Here is a 21,386-nt window from a genome sequence, read left to right as displayed (position 1 = left end):
CCGTTACCGGGATACATTTCTGAAATCACGATGCCTCTCACCTTACGAACTGGTGTGCTTCACACAGAGACAATCTCTTTTTTACTACTTGAGAAATCTGTGCACCCTGTGGTCTTGGGACTTCCCTGGTTGCAACAACATGCTCCTGTGATCCATTGGGACTCCCTCCAGATTGTGCAATGGAGTTCTCACTGTTTCCAGAATTGCCTGGATCCTCTTCCAAGTTCAGAGATAGTACTCTCTCACTCAGTCCTAGAACTTCCTCAGCCTTACCGAGAATACTCTGACGTGTTCTCTAAACAAAAGGCCGAACTCCTCCCATGCCATCGGCCTTTTGACTGTGCCATCGATCTCTTACCAGGCTCCACCCCACCACGGGGTAGGGTGTACCCTCTGTCACTGCCAGAGACCCGTGCAATGTCGGATTACATCACGGAAAACCTTGCTAAGGGCTTCATTCGCCCTTCACATTCCCCTGCAGGAGCTGGGTTCTTTTTTGTATCCAAGAAAGACGGCTCCCTCAGGCCATGCATAGACTATCGAGGCCTGAATTCCATCACAAAGAAGGATCGCTATCCTTTGCCGCTAATCCCGGAGTTACTCGATAGACTTCAAGGGGCTAAGATTTTTACAAAGCTGGACTTGCGTGGGGCCTATAACCTTGTTCGTATTCGTCCGGGTGACGAATGGAAGACAGCGTTCAACACTCGAGATGGACATTATGAATATCTGGTAATGCCTTTCGGCTTATGTAATGCCCCAGCTGTCTTCCAGAATCTTATGAACGAGGTTCTCTGGGAGATGCTTTATTCCTTTGTCATTGTTTACCTCGATGATGTCTTGATCTATTCCCAAGATCTCTTCTCCCATCGCCAACACGTCAAACGGGTTTTGCAGGCGTTAAGAGACAATCATCTATACGCTAAATTTGAAAAATGCCAGTTTGAGTGTGAGTCCCTTCCGTTCTTGGGTTACATAGTTTCCTCGTCCGGTTTCCAGATGGATCCAGAAAAGGTGGCAGCCATTACCAACTGGCCTCGCCCGTCTGGCCTGAAGGCTCTACAAAGATTTCTTGGCTTTGCCAACTTTTACAGACATTTCATACCGCATTATTCCCAGAAGGTAGCTCCCCTCACTGCGCTTACACGCAAAGGAGTTAACGCTCATGACTGGTCCACTACCGCCTCGGAGGCCTTTGAAGCGTTAAAACAAGCTTTCATAACAGCCTCGTGCCTACGACACCCAGATCCACAACGTCCCTTTATTGTGGAGGTCGATGCCTCGAATCTGGCTGTCGGCGCCATTCTCAGTCAACACGATGCTTCCGGCAAATTGATGCCATGTTCCTACTTTTCTAAAAAGTTTTCACCTGCCGAATGTAACTACGGCATCGGGGACAAAGAACTCCTAGCCATCAAGTTAGCCTTCGAGGAGTGGAGGCAATGGCTAGAGGGGGCTAATCATCCGGTAACCGTGTACACGGACCACAAAAATTTATTGTATTTAGCCCAAGCTCAACGGCTAAACCCGCGGCAAGCAAGATGGTCACTTTTCTTCAGTCGTTTTAATTTCCTCCTCAAGTTTCGACCAGCAGAGAAGAATGTGCGGGCCGATGCCCTCTTTCGCACTTCTCAGCCGGAGGAGGAGGAGGACTCACCACAGACCATCCTGGATCCTGCTTGTATTCAACTAAGTATCACCTCCATTGCCCCCGCAAATAAAATTACTGTTCCTAAAAGACTACGGAAGAAAGTTTTGTCTTGGGGACATGACTCGCTGACCGGGGGGCATGCTGGTAGGCTACGAACTTTGGACCTTATAAATCGTTACTATTGGTGGCCCGGCCTTCGCCGTGACGTTTCCACCTACATCAACTCTTGTCCTACTTGCGCCCTGCAAAAACCACTAAACGGCTCTCCGAGAGGTTTTTTGCAACCATTACCCATACCCACAGAACCATGGACCCATATTGCCACGGACTTTATGGTGGAACTTCCGCCTTCGCAAGGCAAAACCGTGGTATGGGTCACAGTGGACCGCTTCTCTAAAATGGCTCACTTTGTGCCTTTGCCCAAATTACCTACCGCCACTGAATTGGCCTCTCTATTCACACATCATGTATTTCGTATACATGGTCTGCTCAGGACATTGTGTCTGACAGGGGTCCTCAGTTCACAGCCAGGTACTGGAAAGCCTTATGCAAAAAGTTCAAGATCCAGTTGAGTTTCTCTACCGCTTTCCACCCACAAAGTAATGGGCAAACAGAACGCATGAATCGTTCATTGAAGTTGTTCCTACGAGCGTTCATTAATCACAAGCAAGACAATTGGGTAGAACTTTTGCCCTGGGCGGAATTCGCATATAACAATCAAATACATACGGCGACAGGGAAGTCGCCTTTTCAAATCGTGTATGGTAAACAACTCAAACCACCATTACCTCTACCAGTACCAACCTCCTCACCTGCCGCTCAGGTTACCGCAGACCAATTGAGTAAACTTTGGTCCTCTGTTCAACATCGACTCCATAAAGTCGCACGCACTGCTAAACACCACTACGATCGTCATCGAAAACCTGCATTCACTTTCCTTCCAGGCGATCGAGTGTGGCTCAGTACAAAGAACATTCACTTGAGACAACCGTCCAAAAAACTCTCACCCAAGTTCTGTGGGCCTTTCCGCGTAGCAGAGAGGGTAGGTTTAGTCTCGTATCGCCTTCGACTCCCTACCACTCTACGCATTCATGATGTCTTTCATGTTTCTCTTTTGAAACCAGTAATTCTTTCCAGATTTCACCCCAGACCGCTCGATGATGGTTCCACCACTACGGTTGAGGATCCTACATTCCAGGTACGAGAGGTCCTTGATGCGCGCTTCGCCAACAGACGTTGGGAATATCTGCTGGCTTGGGAAGGTTGTGGGAATGAAGACAATACGTGGGAACCTGCCCGCAACATTTTGGACAAGACTCTTCTGCAACAATACCATCAAGACCATCCTGACAGGCCAAGCCCTTTGAAGAGGGGGCGTAAAGGAGGGGGTACTGTTGCGGTCCCGGTCGCCAGGCTAGCGACCGGGTCCTTACCTTTCTGCCGGCTCCCCCGGGGCTGCCGCGATCCGCCGCGTCTGGGGCCTGTAGGGCCGCATGGCAGCGTCTCCCTCCACGTGGAGACGCCGCCGAAGGCCGAGCCTGACTCCTCTCACTGCCTGGGCACGCGCGCGCGCGAGGAGGGGGCTCTTAAAGGTCCAGCACCCGGAAGTGCTGAAACGCCCCGTTCCTGACGTCAGACGCTGGCTGGCTATTTAAACCAGCGTCTGACTGCCTTACCTTGCCTTTGCAACGTGGTTGCTCCTTGAGTGGTTAGTTGCCTTGTTCCTGCTTGTTCCAGCCGTGCCTTGCTTCCAGCTCTGGTTCCTGCTTGTTCCAGCCGTGCCGTGCTTCCAGCTCTGGTTCCTGCTTGTTCCAGCCGTGCCGTGCTTCCAGCTCTGGTTCCTGCTTGTTCCAGCCGTGCCTTGCTTCCAGCTCTGGTTCCTGCTTGTTCCAGCCGTGCCTTGCTTCCAGCTCTGGTTCCTGCTTGTTCCAGCCGTGTCTTGCTTCCAGCTCAGGTTCCAGCTCGTTCCTGCTGCGCCTTGACTCCAGCTCCGACTTCACGATTCTCCTTGCCTTCAGCCAGCCACGACCCTCGGACTTCTTCACGATTCTCCTTGCCTTCAGCCAGCCACGACCCTCGGACTTCTTCACGATTCTCCTTGCCTTCAGCCAGCCACGACCCTCGGACTTCTTCACGATTCTCCTTGCCTTCAGCCAGCCACGATCCTCGGACTTCTTCACGATTCTCCTTGCCTTCAGCCAGCCACGATCCTCGGACTTCTTCACGATTCTCCTTACCCTCAGCCAGCTACGATCCTCGGATTTCTTCACGATTCTCCTAAGTCCCAGCGACTCGGACCCCTACGGGCCCCTCCTGGGGGGGTCTCGGGTTTCCAGGGTGAAGACGTCATCCTTCAGCTCCAGCTAAGCTCCGCCTCCCGGCTCATTACCAACTGTGGACGTCGTCTATATCAGCCGGCCCAAGGGTCCACTATTGACTTTCTTCACAACATAACACATAGTGCACACTAGTACTTGCCAAATAAGTCATTGGGCCGCCTTCAGTCATTATTTTTTAATAGGGATGTGCATGCAGAAATTTGTAGTTTCAATGGAGAAATTACTTACCTGATAATTTAGTTTTCCTTAGTGAAGACGGAAGGACTCGGGACAAATGGGTATAGTGTACTCCTGATAGCAGTTGGGAGACGGAGTCAGATTTCAATCTGACGTCAGCCTACATATACCCGTGCAGGAAGCTTAGCTCTTCAGTATTCTCCTCGAAAAGCAATTGTGGATAAATGAGTGTTCTAATAATTTAACTTGGACTGGCTAAACTGATTTCCAATTGGAGACCTCTAGTGCACTCAACCGAAAAACGCCAACACCCGGCAACTATGGGTGTCCTGGCTTACCGTGCTTGTCTTGCTCTCGGGGATTGTCACCCGAGGTTTACGGATTTTTGGAGCAGCCGTGGGTGGGATGCTGAGTCTATCTGTCTACACTAAGATTATCAGGTAATTTCTCCATTTCCCAGCGTGTAGCAGATGGACTCAAGACCATAAGAACATAAGAAAATGCCATACTGGGTCAGACCAAGGGTCCATCAAGCCCAGCATCCTGTTTCCAACAGTGGCCAATCCAGGCCACAAGAACCTGGCAAGAACCCAAAAACTAAGTCTATTCCATGTAACCATTGCTAATGGCAGTGGCTATTCTCTAAGTGAGAGATGAGATGTACAAAAGCTACTCCTGAACCAGGTGGGAGGCTGCCCACGGCCCACTTAGTACTGCCCTTGCAAATGATGTGTCCTCCCAGGCCTGGACATCCAGGCGGTAGAACCTCAAGAAGGTGTGAATGGAGGCCCACGTTGCCACCCGACAGATCTCGGTGGGTGACAGCATCTTGGTTTCTGCCCAGGACACTGCCTGGGCCCTTGTAGAATGGGCCTTGACTTGTAGAGGGGGAGGCTTCTTTGATCCAGTGGGCTATGGTTGCCCGCGAGGCCACTTCCCCCTTGTTTCTTCCCACTATGAAGGACGAATAGGTGGTCCGTCTTTTGTACAGATTTCGACCTTTCCAGGTATCGGACTAGGAGTCTCCCAAAAAAGGCGTGAGTCTTCCAAGTCCTTATGTTAGTTTGGAGATGGCAGCAAGATGGTTTGGTTTAGATGGAAATGAGAAACCACCTTTGGGAGGAAGGAGGGGACAGTGTGAAGCTGTATGGATCCCAGTGTGAACCTGAGGAACGGTTCCCGACAGGATAATGCTTGAAGCTCGGAGATGCAACGGGCTGAACATATTGCCACTAGGAATGCAGTCTTCAAGGTCAGTAGCCGTAGTGACAGACTGTGTATAGGTCTGAAGGGAGTTCCCGCTAGGAAGTCTAATACTAGGTTGAGATTCCATAGGGGCACCGGCCACTTTATTGGTGGTCAGATTTGCTTGACCCCTCTCAGGAAGCGGGAAACATCAGGATGTGATGATATTTATTTATTTATTTAGCATTTTTCTATACTGAACTTCATGGTTAAATACCATATCAGATCGGTTTACATCGAACGGGGGATAGAGAAACTTGTAACAGAAAATGGAACAGTACAAAATAATCAGAAGAGAGCAGTAAGTTACATTAAACAAGGACAATAAACTTGGAGGCTTTACAGCTTAGAAGTAAGAAGAATAAAAGGCCCAAGAAGGGCAATAACTTAAACACAAAAGTTGTAATGGATTCAGATTAAACAGGAAACAATATTATCTGAGGAGTTAGGATAATCATAATAATAGGCAACAGAAATAGTAGCATGGTTCCGTAGCTCGAGAATAGGTTGTTTGTCTATTGTGATTCTGAAGGATCCGAGAAGGCTTGTTGGAACAGCCAAGTCTTAAGTTTTTTTTTGAATGTTAGTAGGCATGGTTCCAGCCTGAGGTCTGCGGGGAGGCTATTCCAGATGTTTGGACCTGCGAAAGAAAAAGCTCGGACTCTAGTCGAGACGAGGCGAATAGCTTTGGTTGGAGGGGGTTGTAGCGTTCCTTTATGGATTTCTCTAATTGGTCTGATGGAAGTATGGAGTTTGAGAGGGAATTCAAGGTCAAGATGAAAATAGTTATGGATGGACTTATGTATCAGGGTGAGAGATTTGTGAAGGATTCTGTGGTAGATTGGTAACCAGTGTAGGTTTCGGAGAGTGGGAGTAATATGTTCTCTTCGGTTGGTGTTGGTTAAAATTCTGGCCGCAGCATTTTGTATAATTTGAAGTGGTTTGATGGATGAGTTGGGAAGGCCAGTGAGAAGAGCACTGCAGTAATCTATTTTTGCAAATATTAAGGATTGGAGAACAGTCCTAAAGTCGTGTAAATAAAGGAGGGGTTTGAGTCTTTTCAACACCTGTAGTCTGTGGAAGCAATCTTTGGTAGTTGTATTGATCATGGTCTTTAAGTTAAGGCGGTTGTCAAGGATTACTCCCAGATCTCTCACTTGAGTGAGGGTGAGATTATAACTGTGGTGTGTTTGTGGAGGGTGGTTGTCTGGGTTGGAGGAGATAAATAGTAGTTCAGTCTTAGCGGAGTTGAGGACCAGATTTAGGTTGTTGAGGAGATTGTTGATAGATTGAAGACAATTTTTCCAAAGCGAGAGAGTTTTGGTGATGGATTCTGTTATGGGAATCAGAATCTGAACATCGTCAGCGTAGATGTAATGAATGAGGTTGAGACTTGTTAACAGATGGCAAAGGGGAAGGAGGTAGATATTGAAAAGGGTGGGAGAAAGGGAGGATCCTTGGGGGACGCCAAGAGAAGAATTTGTCAATGGCGATTCTTTGTTATTGATCCTGACCCTGAAGTTTCTGTTATCAAGGAAGGACTTGAACCAGCTGTAGACTAATCCGGTTATGCCAATGTCTGACAAGCGATCTAGGAGGATGGAGTGGTTGACCGTGTCGAAGGCTGCTGAAATGTCTAGAAGGATTAGAAGAAATGAGTGTCCTTTGTCCAGTCCCATAATAATATGGTCTGTTAGTGAGATGAGCAGGGTTTCTGTGTTGCGTGATTTGCGGAAACCATATTGGGAAGAGGAAAGGATATTGTTTTCTTCTAAGTAATCTGATAACTGGGAGTTAACTACTTTCTCTGTAATTTTGGCTAGGAAAGGAAGATTAGAGATTGGACGAAAATTAGCTAGAATGCTGGAGTCTAGATTGTGTTTTTTCAAGAGGGGTTTAAGGGAAGCATTTTTTAGACTATCTGGGTACAGACCTTGTGTTAGGCAGCAATTTATGATGTTGGTCAGAGGTCCCGCGATTGAGTCTGGGATGAGTAGCAGTAATTTGGAGGGAATGTTGTCTGTTGGGTGGCTGGATGGTTTCTGCCTCTTTAGGATGGATTCGATCTCTTTTGTGGAGGTTAGTTCAAAGTTGTCGAATTTAGCTTCCTTGAGTGTGTGGTTAGAGATGTATGAGGCTGAGGGGTTTGTCTTGGTTGGAAGAAGTGCGATAGTGTTTGAAATCTTCTGTTGAAAGAACAAGGCTAGCTCATTTGCCTTGAGTTGAGCCTGTTCGTCTGGTATTGATGGAGGAATTGGTTTTGTGATTTGTGATACATATGAAAATAAAGCTTTTGCATCATATAGGAGGTCATGGATTTTATTGGCATAGTATTGTTTTTTTGCTTTTAGGATGGATGTTCTGTAAAAATGTAAGGTTCCTTTGTATGATGATAGCGTAGATGGTGAAGGGGCTTTGCGCCATCTGTTTTCTTTTTGGCGTAGTTCTTGCTTTATCCGTTTGAGTTCACTGGTGAACCAAGGTTGGTTTCCTTTTTTTGCTGGATTAATTAATTTTGAGGTTGAAGGGCACAGATTGTTTGCTACCTTTTCCGTGATCTTATGCCAGGAAATCATGGCAGAGTTGGGGTTGGATATATCTAGGTTTGTGAGTTCCTTGGTGAGCTGCTCGCTGAGAATGTCTGAAGCGCAAGATTTTCTGAAGTGAATAGTGGAGAGATGCTGAGTGGTGATAGATTTATTCTTGGAGGAGAGGGTCGTTGTTATCAGGAAATGGTCCGACCAGGGGATGGGGGTACATGTAGGTTCCCTAGAGCAGAGGAAATTAGCATTGATGAAAATAAGATCCAATGTATGTCCTGCTTTGTGGGTTGGATTATTGATAATCTGAGTGAATCCCATAGCGCTAAGAGAAGTGAGGAGGGCTTCACAATTGGCTGAGAGTGGGGAAGCATCAAGGTGTAAGTTAAAATCTCCCATAATTATGGTAGGGGAATCTGTGTTAATATGTTTTACAATGGTTTCTATAAGGGGGGAGGCATCAGCATCAAGGGTTCCTGGGGGGGCATAAACTAGCAGAATTTGAAGGAGGTTCGATTTGAATAAACCAATTTCTATTGAAGATTTCAACTTAATAGGATATGATGTTAGTCTGAATTCTTTCTTCGTGGCTAATAGCAAGCCACCCCCTCGTTTTTTAAGTCTGGGAATTGAGAAAAAGTTGTATTTGTGATTGGGTAGTTGGTTAATTAGTGCTATGTCCGAGTTTTTTAGCCAGGTTTCTGTGATGGCACATATATCAGGGTTACTGTCTAGAAGATAGTCGTTGAGGATATGAGTCTTTTTGGTCAAAGATTGTGCATTGACTAGAGTTACTGAGAGCAGAGTTAGTCCTAGGAACTGTGTTAGGGGAGAGATCATGATTAGAATGAGAGATCTGGGATTTCTAATTGGTAGTTCTTGAACAGGTGACATGTTGTGAAGGAGACGATGGTGTCTGATAGGGATATGTTGGTTTAGCATTTTTTAGGGTTAATTGACAGAGTTGCAAGTGAAAAAGGTTCTTAGAAACTCTAGCTAGGTCCCGTGGATAACTATATTGAGATTGATGAAAAATGGATTAATGAAATTAGATTGTGAGGGAAGAAAGTCTATAGGTTATTGTAACTGCAGTAAGAAGTGGCGCTGTGTGTTCAGTGGAGGCAGGGTTCGATTGGTTATTTAGGTTTGAAATAAAGAGAGACAGAGATAATGGAATCTGTACAATGATTGGTCTTATTCTTACTGTTAGTTCGAGTTCCAGAAGCGATTTGTTTTGATGAACGCTGTCTCGAAATTGTCTGCAGTTGACAAACGTGAAGTGAGCCGTGTATACCGTGTATTGAAGGTTAATGTGGCTGTGTTTTGATGTTTGAGCTCTGAGGCTTTGTACAGATGCTGGAGCCGCTGTAATGCTGAAGGGGTTGCAGTAGGTAGCCTGCTGAGGAGGAACCGAAGACCCTAGGGTGGATTCGGGGCTCCCTAGGGGCTGAGCCGAAGGGGCGAGACAAAGGGGCAGGCCCCTTTGTTGCTCTCCTTTGGCGCGCGACGTTGGCGCGCGGCGCCTGAGGAAGGAAAATTTAAAGTCCTTCTCTGCTCCCTAATTGGCTGGTGAGGCTAGTGGGCGGGTCTTCTGTCCGCGAGTCGGGGTGGTGTGGTGGTGCTCTGCCTGCCCGATCGCTGTTCAGGCTCGCCGGGGGGAAGGGATTAAAGGCCTTACCCCGACGGGTCTGGGCGCCGACCGCGCAGGCCTCCCTCGTAGCAGCAGCAGCAGAAGAAGCGGTGGCAGCGGCAGCAGTGGTTGCAGGCAGATAGGCGCGGCGCCGGAGGAAGGAAAATTTAAAGTCCTTCTCTGCTCCCTAATTGGCTGGTGAGGCTAGTGGGCGGGTCTTCTGGCCGCGAGTCGGGGTGGTGTGGTGGTGCTCTGCCTGCCCAATCGCTGTTCAGGCTCGCCGGGGGGAAGGGATTAAAGGCCTTACCCCGACGGGTCTGGGCGCCGACCGTGCAGGCCTCCCTCGTAGCAGCAGCAGCAGAAGAAGCGGTGGCAGCGGCAGCAGTGGTTGCAGGCAGATAGGCGCGGCGCCGGAGGAAGGAAAATTTAAAGTCCTTCTCTGCTCCCTAATTGGCTGGTGAGGCTAGTGGGCGGGTCTTCTGGCCGCGAGTCGGGGTGGTGTGGTGGTGCTCTGCCTGCCCGATCGCTGTTCAGGCTCGCCGGGGGGAAGGGATTAAAGTCCTTACCCCGACGGGTCTGGGCGCCGACCGCGCAGGCCTCCCTCGTAGCAGCAGCAGCAGAAGAAGCGGTGGCAGCGGCAGCAGTGGTTGCAGGCAGATAGGCGCGGCGCCGGAGGAAGGAAAATTTAAAGTCCTTCTCTGCTCCCTAATTGGCTGGTGAGGCTAGTGGGCGGGTCTTCTGGCCGCGAGTCGGGGTGGTGTGGTGGTGCTCTGCCTGCCCGATCGCTGTTCAGGCTCGCCGGGGGGAAGGGATTAAAGGCCTTACCCCGACGGGTCTGGGCGCCGACCGCGCAGGCCTCCCTCGTAGCAGCAGCAGCAGAAGAAGCGGTGGCAGCGGCAGCAGTGGTTGCAGGCAGATAGACTGATGCCGTCCACTTTGGCTCTGAAGCAGGCCACTGCGGCCACCTGAACCTTGAGGGAGTTGAGCGACAACCCCTTCTTCAAGCCATCCCGCAGAAATTCCAGGATCCTGGGGATTTTGACTATTCGCGGAAGGATGTAGCAGTCCTCACACCAGGCTTCGAATATTCTCCATATTCGTATGTAAGTTAGAGACGTGGAAAACTTGCGTGCTCGGAGCAAGGTGTCAATCACTGCCTTAGAATATCCGCTCTTCTTCAGGTGAGTCCTCTCAATGGCCAGACCGTAAGAGAGAATCGAGTCGGGTCTTCGTGGAGGATCGGTCCTTGCCGGAGAAGGTCCCTGTGTGGAGGTAGGCACAGAGGGTTCCCCGCAAGAAGTCTTAGCATGTCCACATACCATGGCCTTCTTGGCCAGTCCGGGTCCACTAGAAGTACTAGCCCCCTGTGGTGTTCTATCTTGCAGATGATCCCGCCCAGTAGTGGCCATGGGGGAAAGGCATACAGCAGGTCTTCCTGTGGCCAGGTCTGGACGAGGACGTCGATTCCCTGGAATTGCAGTTCTCGTCTGCGGCTGAAAAACTTGGGAACTTGGGCGTTAGACCGGGTTGCCAGTAGATCCATGACTGGGGTTCCCCAGCGGTTTACTATCAATTGGAAGGCTGTGGTTGACAGTGTCCATTCCCCTGGGTCTAGACTCTCTCTGCTGAGGTAGTCCGCAGTGATGTTGTCTTTTCCCGTGATGTGGGCGGCTGAGATCCCTTGCAGGTTTGCTTCCGCCCACGCCATTGGGTCTATTTCCAGGGACACCTGTTGGCTTCTGGTTCCTCCCTGGTGGTTGATGTAGGCAACTGTTGTGGCGTTGTCCGACATGACTCTGACAGATTTGCTCCAGAGTCTGTGAATGAATTGTAGGCAGGCTAGTCTGATTGCTCAGGCTTCCAGTCGGTTTATGTTCCATCCCGATTCCTTCTTGTCCCATTGCCCCTGGGCCGTCAGTTCCTGGCAGTGGGCTCCCCACCCTCACAGGCTCGCATCCATGGTGAGCAAGATCCAGGTCAGTGGGGATAGTCTTACTCCCTTGCTCAGATGGTCTTTCTGTAGCCACCATTGGAGCTGGGTCCAAACCTCTGCCGGTAGCCAGAGGCGAATGGAGTAGTTCTGGGTCATTGGGTTCCATCATGACAGTAGGGAACGTTGTAGTGGGTGCATGTGGGCCCTTGCCCATGGAACGACTTCTAGGGTTGATGTCATGAGACCGAGAACTTGGAGGTAGTCCCATACTTTGGGGCAAGCATAGTCCAACAGTTTTCGCAATTGGTCCATCAGTTTCCTTCTCTTTGTAGGGGGAAGAACAACCCTGTCTTGTTTGGTGTCGAACCGGACTTCCAGGTACTCTAGCGACTGGGAGGGCTGCAGACAGCTCTTGGCTGTGTTGACGACCCACCCGAGATTCTGCAATAGATTCTTGACTCTGGTGGTCGCCTGGTGACTTTCCTCTGGAGATTTTGCCCTGATCAGCCAATCGTCCAGATACGGATGTATGAGGATTCCTTCTTTCCTCAGCGTCGCCGCCACTACCACCATGATTTTGGTGAATGTCCGAGGAGCAGTAGCTAGTCCAAAGGGAAGTGCCAGGAACTGGTAATGATGGTCCAGTATCGCGAAGCGTAGGAAGCACTGATGGTTGTGGTGGACCAGGATGTGGAGATAGGCTTCTGATAGATCCAGCGAAGTCAAGAATTCTCCCGGTTATACTGCCCTTATGACTGAGCGTAGGGTTTCCATGCGGAAGTGCGGTACCCTCAGGTAACGATTGACGGTCTTGAGGTCCAGGATGGGCCGGAACGTTCCCTCCTTCTTGGGGACGATAAAAAAGATGGAATAGTGACCAGTATTTTGTTGGTGTGTGGGCACCGAGGTTATCGCCTTTAGGCTGAGTAGCTTTGTCAGTGTGGTTTCCACTGCCTTCCTCTTGGAGAGGGCACGGTACAGTGCTCTCACAGATTTGTCTGGAGGGATGCTGTGGAAGTCCAGATAGTATCTGTTGCGTCCGTCGGTGCTAGACGGCTTCGCCCTGTTTGCCTCACCTTGTTCACGGCTTCTCCCGCTTCCCTTGGGAAAATGGCTGCCACTGCGTCTACAAGCCGCCCTCTCCGGCGTCCCCGGAACAGCTTTGGTGCTGCCTCCCGCCATGCTCCTCATAAGGGCCTACTAGGGTGTGTGCGAGCACGCCACCCACGTCTTTATTCCAGCATTGGCGCGAACCTCGGGGGTGTTCCCCTCTACTGACGTCATGCCATCCGGGTATATAGCCTGTACTAAGTTGCTAGCTCGTTGAGTTAGAAAAGGATTGGTCTCGGCCGGTCTAAGCTACTCTACCGCTTCCTTGCTGCCGCTGGAAGCTTTCTCTCTGCCCTTCAGGGTATTGCTAACTTGGGTACCCGCTCCTCGGGGGCCCTCTGCTTTATTTCAGGTGCCTTACAGGGATCAGGTACTCGCTCCTCGAGGGCCTGCTCTCCCTGCCTCAGTGCCGCTACCAACTTCTTCAACCTGGTGGCATCGCATACAAACAGTATGCATCTAGTGAGTAATCTAACTCTCAGTCAATCTCATCCACAGTGCTGCCTTACTGGGAAACCTACACTGGAATTCCCCTATACTAACGTGGTGAGAAAGGTCCCCTCTGCCGAGGGTCCTGAGACTGCTACATCCAGAATACCTCACTACTGCCACCTCTGGTGGTACACTTCAAGCTGTTTAATAAACGAACTAACTCTGTGTTTGTGTGTCTGCATTTAGCCCAGTACTGCTGCGCCTCATGGGGTTCCTCCCCTTGGGCGTAGTCATCTGCCTCAGTACCAAGAATCCACCCAAACACCACTTAACCATAACAGTATCCCTCTCGAATGATGGTTAGGACTCACTTGTCTGACGTTATCTCAACCCATCTTTGGTAGAAGAGGGTAAGTCTGCCCCCTATGGCTTCTTCCTGTGGATGGGTCTGTTGATTCTCATTGTGGGGTGCGGCCAGGGCCTGTACCTGAGCTGGTTCCCCTCTTGTTGTGCCTGTTCCAAATGGACTGGACCCTGCCTGCGGGGCAAGGTGCTTAGTATGTGTTTTTATACGGTCTAAAACGCTGGGCTCCTCTGCCCTTGGTTCTTCGGGGAGAGGAGTACTGGGTTCTTTTGTTCCTGTCTTCCGGTAACCGAAGGACTGGGGATTTGCCCCATTTCCTGGCTAACTTCTCCAGTTCGCTTCCGAACAGGAGGGATCCTTTAAAAGGCATTCTCATGAGTTTCGTCTTGGAGGTCGCGTCGGCTGACCAATTTCAGAGTCATAGTTGCCTTCTGGCTGCCAGTATGGATGAGACGCCCCTGGCTGAGGTGCGCACCAGGTCTGAGGTCGCATCCGTGAGGAAAGATATCGCCGGTTCTAATGTTTTGGTGGAAGTGGTTGCGTCGCTGAAGAGGAGCAAGCAGGCACGTGTTACCACGGCGCAGCAGGAGGCGATCTGCAGGGTCATTGCTGCGACATCAAATGACTGTTTAAGGATGGATTCCTGACGTCTATCCTGAGCATCCTTGAGTGCAGATCCTCCTTCGACTGGGATGGTAGTGCACTTTGAGATGGCGCAGACCATGGCGTCAACTTTTGGGAATTCTAGGAGTTCTTTGGCCGTGGGTTCCAGGGGGCATAGGGCTTCTAGGGCCCATCTTCCTTTGAAGCTGGCCTCCGGGGCATTCCATTCCAGGCCAATCAGTTGTTGTATGGCCTGTAGCATTGGGAAATAGTATGAGGCCTGACGGAGACCGACCAGAACTGGGTTCGTCTTTGGCTCCGCTGTGGAACTTGTGCCAGGAATAGCCAGCATCTTTAGGCTGAGAGACACGAGATCTGGCAACTCGACTTTGGAGAAGAACTGCATCATGGTTCGGTATGGTTCCATCCCTTGAGGGATTTCCCCTTCCCCAGGGAGTTAGGCTCTTCCCCCGAGGTGTCTGTGTCCCCTAGGGGGAGGCTTTTGCCCGGCTGGGGCACGTCTTGGGGGATCCGAGAGGGGCTTGGAAGGTCTTGGGCATCTGGTGGAGACTGTGGCTGTATCACAGGCGGCACCAATTGTGCCTGGACAAAGGTTTGTGGCCTTTTGAAGAATTCCACCAGGAAAAGGTCCCTGGGTCCATATTGAATCCAGTGTAGTTCCCTGAGGAGCCCATCTGAGGAGGGGCCTGGTCAGAGATAGAGGTCCGGGATACAATCGTTGGTGGAGCCAGATTCCTCTACTGTCTGGAAGGGGCCTTGCTTCAGTACCCCCTGAGTCTCTTCGCACTGCAGGCATAGGGCAGAGGCCACTTTGGGTTGCGCAGCTCTCAGCTGACAGGCTGGGCAGAGGGCTTGTCCCTTGGCTTTCTTGGCCTGCGGTGCCATGATTTGTGCGCGTGGAGTGGCTCAAAACTCGTCTGTGCGCATAGATGCACGCGCTGGGAGACTTAGTTGTGCGCTCCAGGTGTGCCGATGATGTGCGTGCAGGATGCGGAAGATTTGCGGGCAGGCTGCTATTTGTGCACTTAGTGGAGATGCACGTCCACTGTGCGCACAGGCCTATCTGTGCGCCTGGCACCGCTGTGCGTGCCGCTGTGCACCCGGCACTATTTTGTGCATCACTGTGCGCACGGCACAGATGCGCGCGTCGCTGTGCGCACAGGCTCAGTTATGCAGACAATACAGCAATCAAGGGGGGGAAATGGCGCTGACGATCACGCGAGCAAGATGGCGCCCCCCCCGGAGAGACTCCACGTGTGAGGACCCTCGCACCGGATCGGGGTCTAGCCCGGACAGGACTGCTCAACCCGATTTAGCAGACGCCAGAAGGACGATCTGTGCGGCTAGCCGAGCCTCGGAGACCAGAGACCATTGTCTCGGGGCTTCCTGGTCTCGTGCCGGGTGGTCTCCGGCTGCGGGGGGAGAGGGAAAATACCTTCACCACCGCACTCGGTATCGCACCCGCTGCCTCTCAGCCACTCAGGGGCTAAGTCCACGCCAGGAACCGGCTACCAGACCGAGGCTTACCTCTGAGGGATCACGGAAATCACCTCAGGAATTCTCGACTGGGGGAGGGACCCGTAGGTATCACCGCAGGAGAAGCGGGGCTCGTCATGTAGAGGTAAGATTTTCTTTCTTCTTTGGTTTGGATTTTCTAACGCTGTGCAAGTGTGTGTAGTGTCCCTAACTGCTTAGGAGACAGAGAAATACTGAAGAGCTAAGCTTCCTGCATGGGTATATGTAGGCTGACGTCAGATTGAAATCTGACTCCGTCTCCTAACTGCTATCAGGAGTACACTATACCCATTGGTCCTGAGTCCATCTGCTACACACTAGGAAATTTTCATTTTCATTTCATTTTGTTTTGTTTGTTTCATTTTTATTTTGTTTCATTTTAAATGTGCACAATTTTGTTTTAGTGTACACCAAACTGTGACGTTAGTTGTCTACGAGTTGTCCTAGTATCTGGAGAGGGAAATCCAGACTGCAGACAGTGAAAACATAGTAGCTGGGCATCTGCCACCTATACCAACCACCTTCTCCTTGGGGGGAGCCCTCAGGTGATGGTGGCTGGTGAGGCATGAGGAACAGGTTAGCACCCGATATAAACAAGGAGCTAGAAACCTAAAAAAGAGCAAGAGGCTGGTGCATACCAGGAAACCAGGAATACAAAAGAGAAAAAGCTGGAATGCTGAAGGCAGAAGCCAGAGAAGAAGCAGTCTTCTGAATTCAGGTAACAAGGAGGAGCCAGAGTATGAGGGCCAGTAAGTAGGACCAAGCACTGACAACTGACTGCCGAAAAACCTGAGTATAAATACATGTGTAGGCAGAAAACAAGATGGCCACTGGGGAGTGGGGAAAGTGAGGGGCATAGAGCTAAGAGGACTGACTAGATAATCCAAGCAGCTCACAGATCCACCTGCAGGTCAGAGGTGAAGTCGGCAACAGGTTCTCAGAAGCGCATGCTAACATGAAGTTGTGTGCAGTAAAAGTGTTTTGTGCATACAATTTAGTGTTAGCACATGTTAGCACATGTGCACTAAAAAGGAACAACACAAAAATGGACATCCCTATTTTTTAAATTTAATGTGGAAGTCCCTGAGCCCACACTCCAGTAGTGTCCCTGTTCAGAATAAATGTCACAAAATACAGAATGACATTTGCCTTATCCTGGGAAACTCTCCTATCGAAATCTCAGGCATCAAATACTTTCACAGATAAGCACATTTTACAAAATATTCCTGAAAATATTTGCAAAATGAAAATTACCCACTTTTCATGTGTAGCAAGGTGGAAAGCACCAAGTTGAGATTTGACGATAGAGGAAAAGGGCACAGATAAGAGACTCTTCTGATTGTTGCAGGAAGCAATATGGGGCAATAAGAGAGGAGGGATGAAGAGGAGCTGCAGACCTAATGTAGTTGTAGGCAAGTAAAGGAAGTTTCAGTTGTGTGTGGAAGTAGATGGGGAGCCATAGTGCTGATTTAAGAAAAAGGGTTAATTAGTCACAACGGTGCTGGAGATAGATAAGTTGCACAGATCAATTATGAACAGTCTGCAATGGAGAGAGATCATTCATTAGTAGGCCTGGGAGGAGCAGGTTACGTCTGGTCGTCTAAGTAGGAGGTGATGAGAGAACAGGTAATAGTTCTAGTAGTTTGTTGAGAGGGAGTGATGGATTTTGGAGGTTTTGAAAGAAAAGAATAACAATATTTAATTTTATCGGTGTTAATAGTGGAAAGTGTGCTAAACATCAAAATCACAGAGCATATAGAAAGACATGGTTTAATGGAACAAAGTCAGCATGGCTTTACCCAGGGCAAGTCTTGCCTCACAAATCTACTTCACTTTTTTGAAGGAGTTAATAAACATGTGGATAAAGGTAAACCGGTAGATATAGTATACTTGGATTTTCAGAAGGCGTTTGACAAAGTTCCTCATGAGAGACTTCTAGGAAAAGTAAAAAGTAATGGGATAGGTGGTGATGTCCTTTCGTGGATTGCAAACTGGCTAAAAGACAGGAAACAGAGAGTAGGATTAAATGGACAATTTTCTCAGTGGAAGGGAGTGGGCAGTGGAGTGCCTCAGGGATCTGTATTAGGACCCTTACTTTTCAATATATTTATAAATGATCTGGAAAGAACGACGAGTGAGATAATCACATTTTCAGATGACACAAAATTGTTCAGAGTAGTTAAATCACAAGCAGATTGTGATCAATTGCAGGAAGACCTTGTGAGACTGGAAAATTGGGCATCCAAATGGCAGATGAAATTTAATGTGGATAAGTGCAAGGTGATGCATATAGGGAAAAATAACCCATGCTATAATTACACAATGTTGGGTTCCATATTAGGTGCTACAACCCAAGAAAGCGATCTAGGTGTCATAGTGGATAACACATTGAAATCATCGATTCAGTGTGCTGCGGCAGTCAAAAAAGCAAACAGAATGTTGGGAATTATTAGAAAGGGAATGGCGAATAAAACGGAAAATGTCATAATGCCTCTGTATCGCTCCATGGTGAGACCGCACCTTGAATACTGTGTACAATTCTGGTCACCGCATCTCAAAAAAGATATAATTGCGATGGAGAAGGTACAGAGAAAGGCTACCAAAATGATAAGGGGAATGGAACAGTTCCCCTATGAGGAAAGACTAAAGAGGTTAGGACTTTTCAGCTTGGAGAAGAGATGACTGAGGGGGGATATGATAGAGATGTTTAAAATCATGAGAGGTCTAGAACAGGTAGATGTGAATCGGTTATTTACTCTTTCGGATAGTAGAAAGACTAGGGGGCACTCCATGAAGTTAGCATGGGGCACATTTAAAACTAATCGGAGAAAGTTCTTTTTTACTCAATGCACAATTAAACTCTGGAATTTGTTGCCAGAGGATGTGGTTAGTGCAGTTAGTTTAGCTGTGTTTAAAAAAGGATTGGATAAGTTCTTGGAGGAGAAGTCCATTACCTGCTATTAAGTTCACTTAGAGAATAGCCACTGCCATTAGCAATGGTAACATGGAATAGACTTAGTTTTTGGGTACTTGCCAGGTTCTTATGGCCTGGATTAGCCACTGTTGGAAACAGGATGCTGGGCTTGATGGACCCTTGGTCTGACCCAGTATGGCATTTTCTTATGTTCTTATGTGGCAGACAAGGAAAGAAAGGAGTCAAAGAGGCCCCCGAGATTGCAGGTTGATGGGACTGGGAGGATAGTAGTATTATTCTATTCATAGTGATTAAAAAGGGGGAAGGGGAGAAGAGGCTTGGGGAGGGTAGGCTGGGTTTAAGATTTTGTTACCATAGGCATAGTGCCAGTGTCACACTCTTTGAAGCTGTGCCAGCACATGTCCCTAAAGCAAGCAGAAGCAAGAGAAGCAAAGCTCCTCTTTGGCCTGGATATTTGGCACCTTCAAAATTTGGCACATTTGGCGCCTTCACAATTTGGCACACCAGGCCTGGGGGTGGGGGAAGAGACGTTCTGTTTTGGTTAAGTTGAGTCTAAGGTGACAGTGGGACATCCAAGAGGCAGTGCTAGACAAGCAGGCTGAGGTTTGCAGTCAGATTCTTGGTGAGTGTTCTGGTGCAAAGAGGAAAATCTAAGAATTGTCAGTATAAATCTAGTACTTGACTCTACAGGAGGAGATGTACAGAGAGAACAGAAGAGGGCCCAAGACTCATGAGACAGAGACCCACCGTCTGAGGACACATTGAAAGTGCACTGGGATAGGTAAGAAGAGATCCGGCAAAGAACGGAATCTCCAAGTCCAAGCAAACACAGGATATTAAGGAGTAGATGCTGGATAAATATGGAGTGTACTTGTTGAAAATGTTTCATTTTTTTTCTTTTTTAAAATGTTTCTTGTTTATTTCATTGTGTTTTGTTTACCCAAAACTAAATAAACAACAACAAAAAACCCAGAAAAACAAAATGGAAGTCGTCCGTCCCCCCCACCCACCCAGAGCCCGTTTCACCTCACCCCTCCATACCCCTTCGGCAGGTCGTGGGACTTCCAGAGGTAAGAGCAATCCCCAGTCATTCCTGCTCTGTAGCTCTGGCTCTTCAGAATGAGTGTTGTCTGGCATAATGGCATTGGCCTTGGGTTGACCAGTGGCCATTTTGAAAAGCTGGAGTTGCAGGACAGGAGCAATTAAGGATTACTTCTGTCCCTGGAAGACCCATGACCCACTGATAGGGAAAGGACTGAGGACTGCGAAGGCCTTTCTTAAAATGGGTTTGTTGGGCAGAGAGAGGGATCCAGACCTGGAGAGAGAGTTTTGTTTTTTTTTAATTTGGCAGCAGCTGCATCTTAAAAAGAAAACTAAAGAAAAACAAACTTTCATTTGTTTTACTTTCCTTACATTTTGAAAATGAAATGAAACGAAATAGGAAATGCCATTGACACTTCCTATTTCGTTTCAAATGGCAGTAAGTCTCTTTTGGTCAGTGGTGCCAAAAGCAGTAGGTACTAGGTCGAGGAAAATAGGGGGAGAGTAGTCTCTTGCCATTAGGAGATCATTGGAGGCCATGGTGTGGGCCATCTCTGTAGAATGCAGGTCAAATCCAGATTTGAGCAGGTCGAGAATATTTTGAAATGCAAAAACGCCAAGGCAATAGAGGTAAACAGCTCATTCAAGTAGCTTGGAAGCAAATAGGAAGAGGGAGACAGGAAAATAATTAGCTGGGCAAGAAGGGTCCAATGAAAGATTTTTGAGGAGTAGTCCGATTACTGCATGTTTGATATCAGTAGGGAAGCTTGTAGAAAATTACAGATTGAGAATGTGACAGAGGGGATGATGGCTGGGAAGACAGTCATGAGGAGCTGGATGGCAATGGACTCGAATGGACAAGTAGTTAGTTTGGAGGAAGAAGTAAGATAAACAGTTTCCTGCACTGTGATATCAGAAAAGGAGGATAGAGTGATAGGATTCAAGGGAAGAAGAGAGGAATGAAGGGAGTGAGGTAATGTAGGGCTGGTGGGGGGGACTCGAGCAACCTAAGAAATTAACCTGGGAAGTGAGTGAAATGGAGGGGGGGGGGGGGGGGGGGGGGGGATGGGAGAGGGCAGGGAGTGGTGGCTATTTGAAAAGGGAATTGAGTGAGGTGAAGAGACTGTAGGGATTGGAATCCAGGGTGCTAATCAGATGAACATAATTGTCTTGCTTGGCAAATGTGATAAGGAGGAAAGTTTGGATTTTAAATGTATTACATCAGCATGCCAGCTGAATTTAAGCAGAGGCATTCTGCAGAGTGGGTACAGGGTGTGAGAAGTGAGTCATGGGGCTGAGCCAGGGTTGGAGTTTGACACAGTATGGAGGAGGGATGGTGTGAGGATGTCCAAAGCATACAGTATGGTAAGAAAATAACCTTCAGATTTGGAAATTTTCCCATCTTTATTTGCAATTTGTGGGTTTTTAAAATATTGCTAGCTGCTGTTTCCTTTGCTGGGCCAGTATATCTGCTTAAACTCCAGACTGTCTGATTCCCTGGAAATAAATAGATGATAAATTGAGGGAGGCAGATTATAATCAGCGTTGAGCAGGCTGGTCAGAAATAAGAAAAAATAGAAATACATAACATGGGAAATGTTTACTTTATAGATACATGGCCAAACAACAATTGATAAAGCTCTGCCAGTCAATAAATAGGACACATTTATAATGCAGTGTGTTAAAACTAGGGTTGCCACTTGGCATCATGTCATAAGGAATGGGCAATCCAGTCCTGGTTTTACCCTCTGGCATGCAGGGACTTGTATATCTGATTGCTCATTATCTGGAATGCTCAGAGGTTCAAATCCCTCCATGCCACAGGGTAAAACCAGGACTGGATTGCCTGC

This window comes from Rhinatrema bivittatum, chromosome 4 (assembly GCF_901001135.1).
Source record: "Rhinatrema bivittatum chromosome 4, aRhiBiv1.1, whole genome shotgun sequence".
NCBI classification, from domain to species: domain Eukaryota; kingdom Metazoa; phylum Chordata; class Amphibia; order Gymnophiona; family Rhinatrematidae; genus Rhinatrema; species Rhinatrema bivittatum.
The sequence above is the reverse complement of the archived record's forward strand: the minus strand, read 5'-3'. Positions refer to the sequence as shown.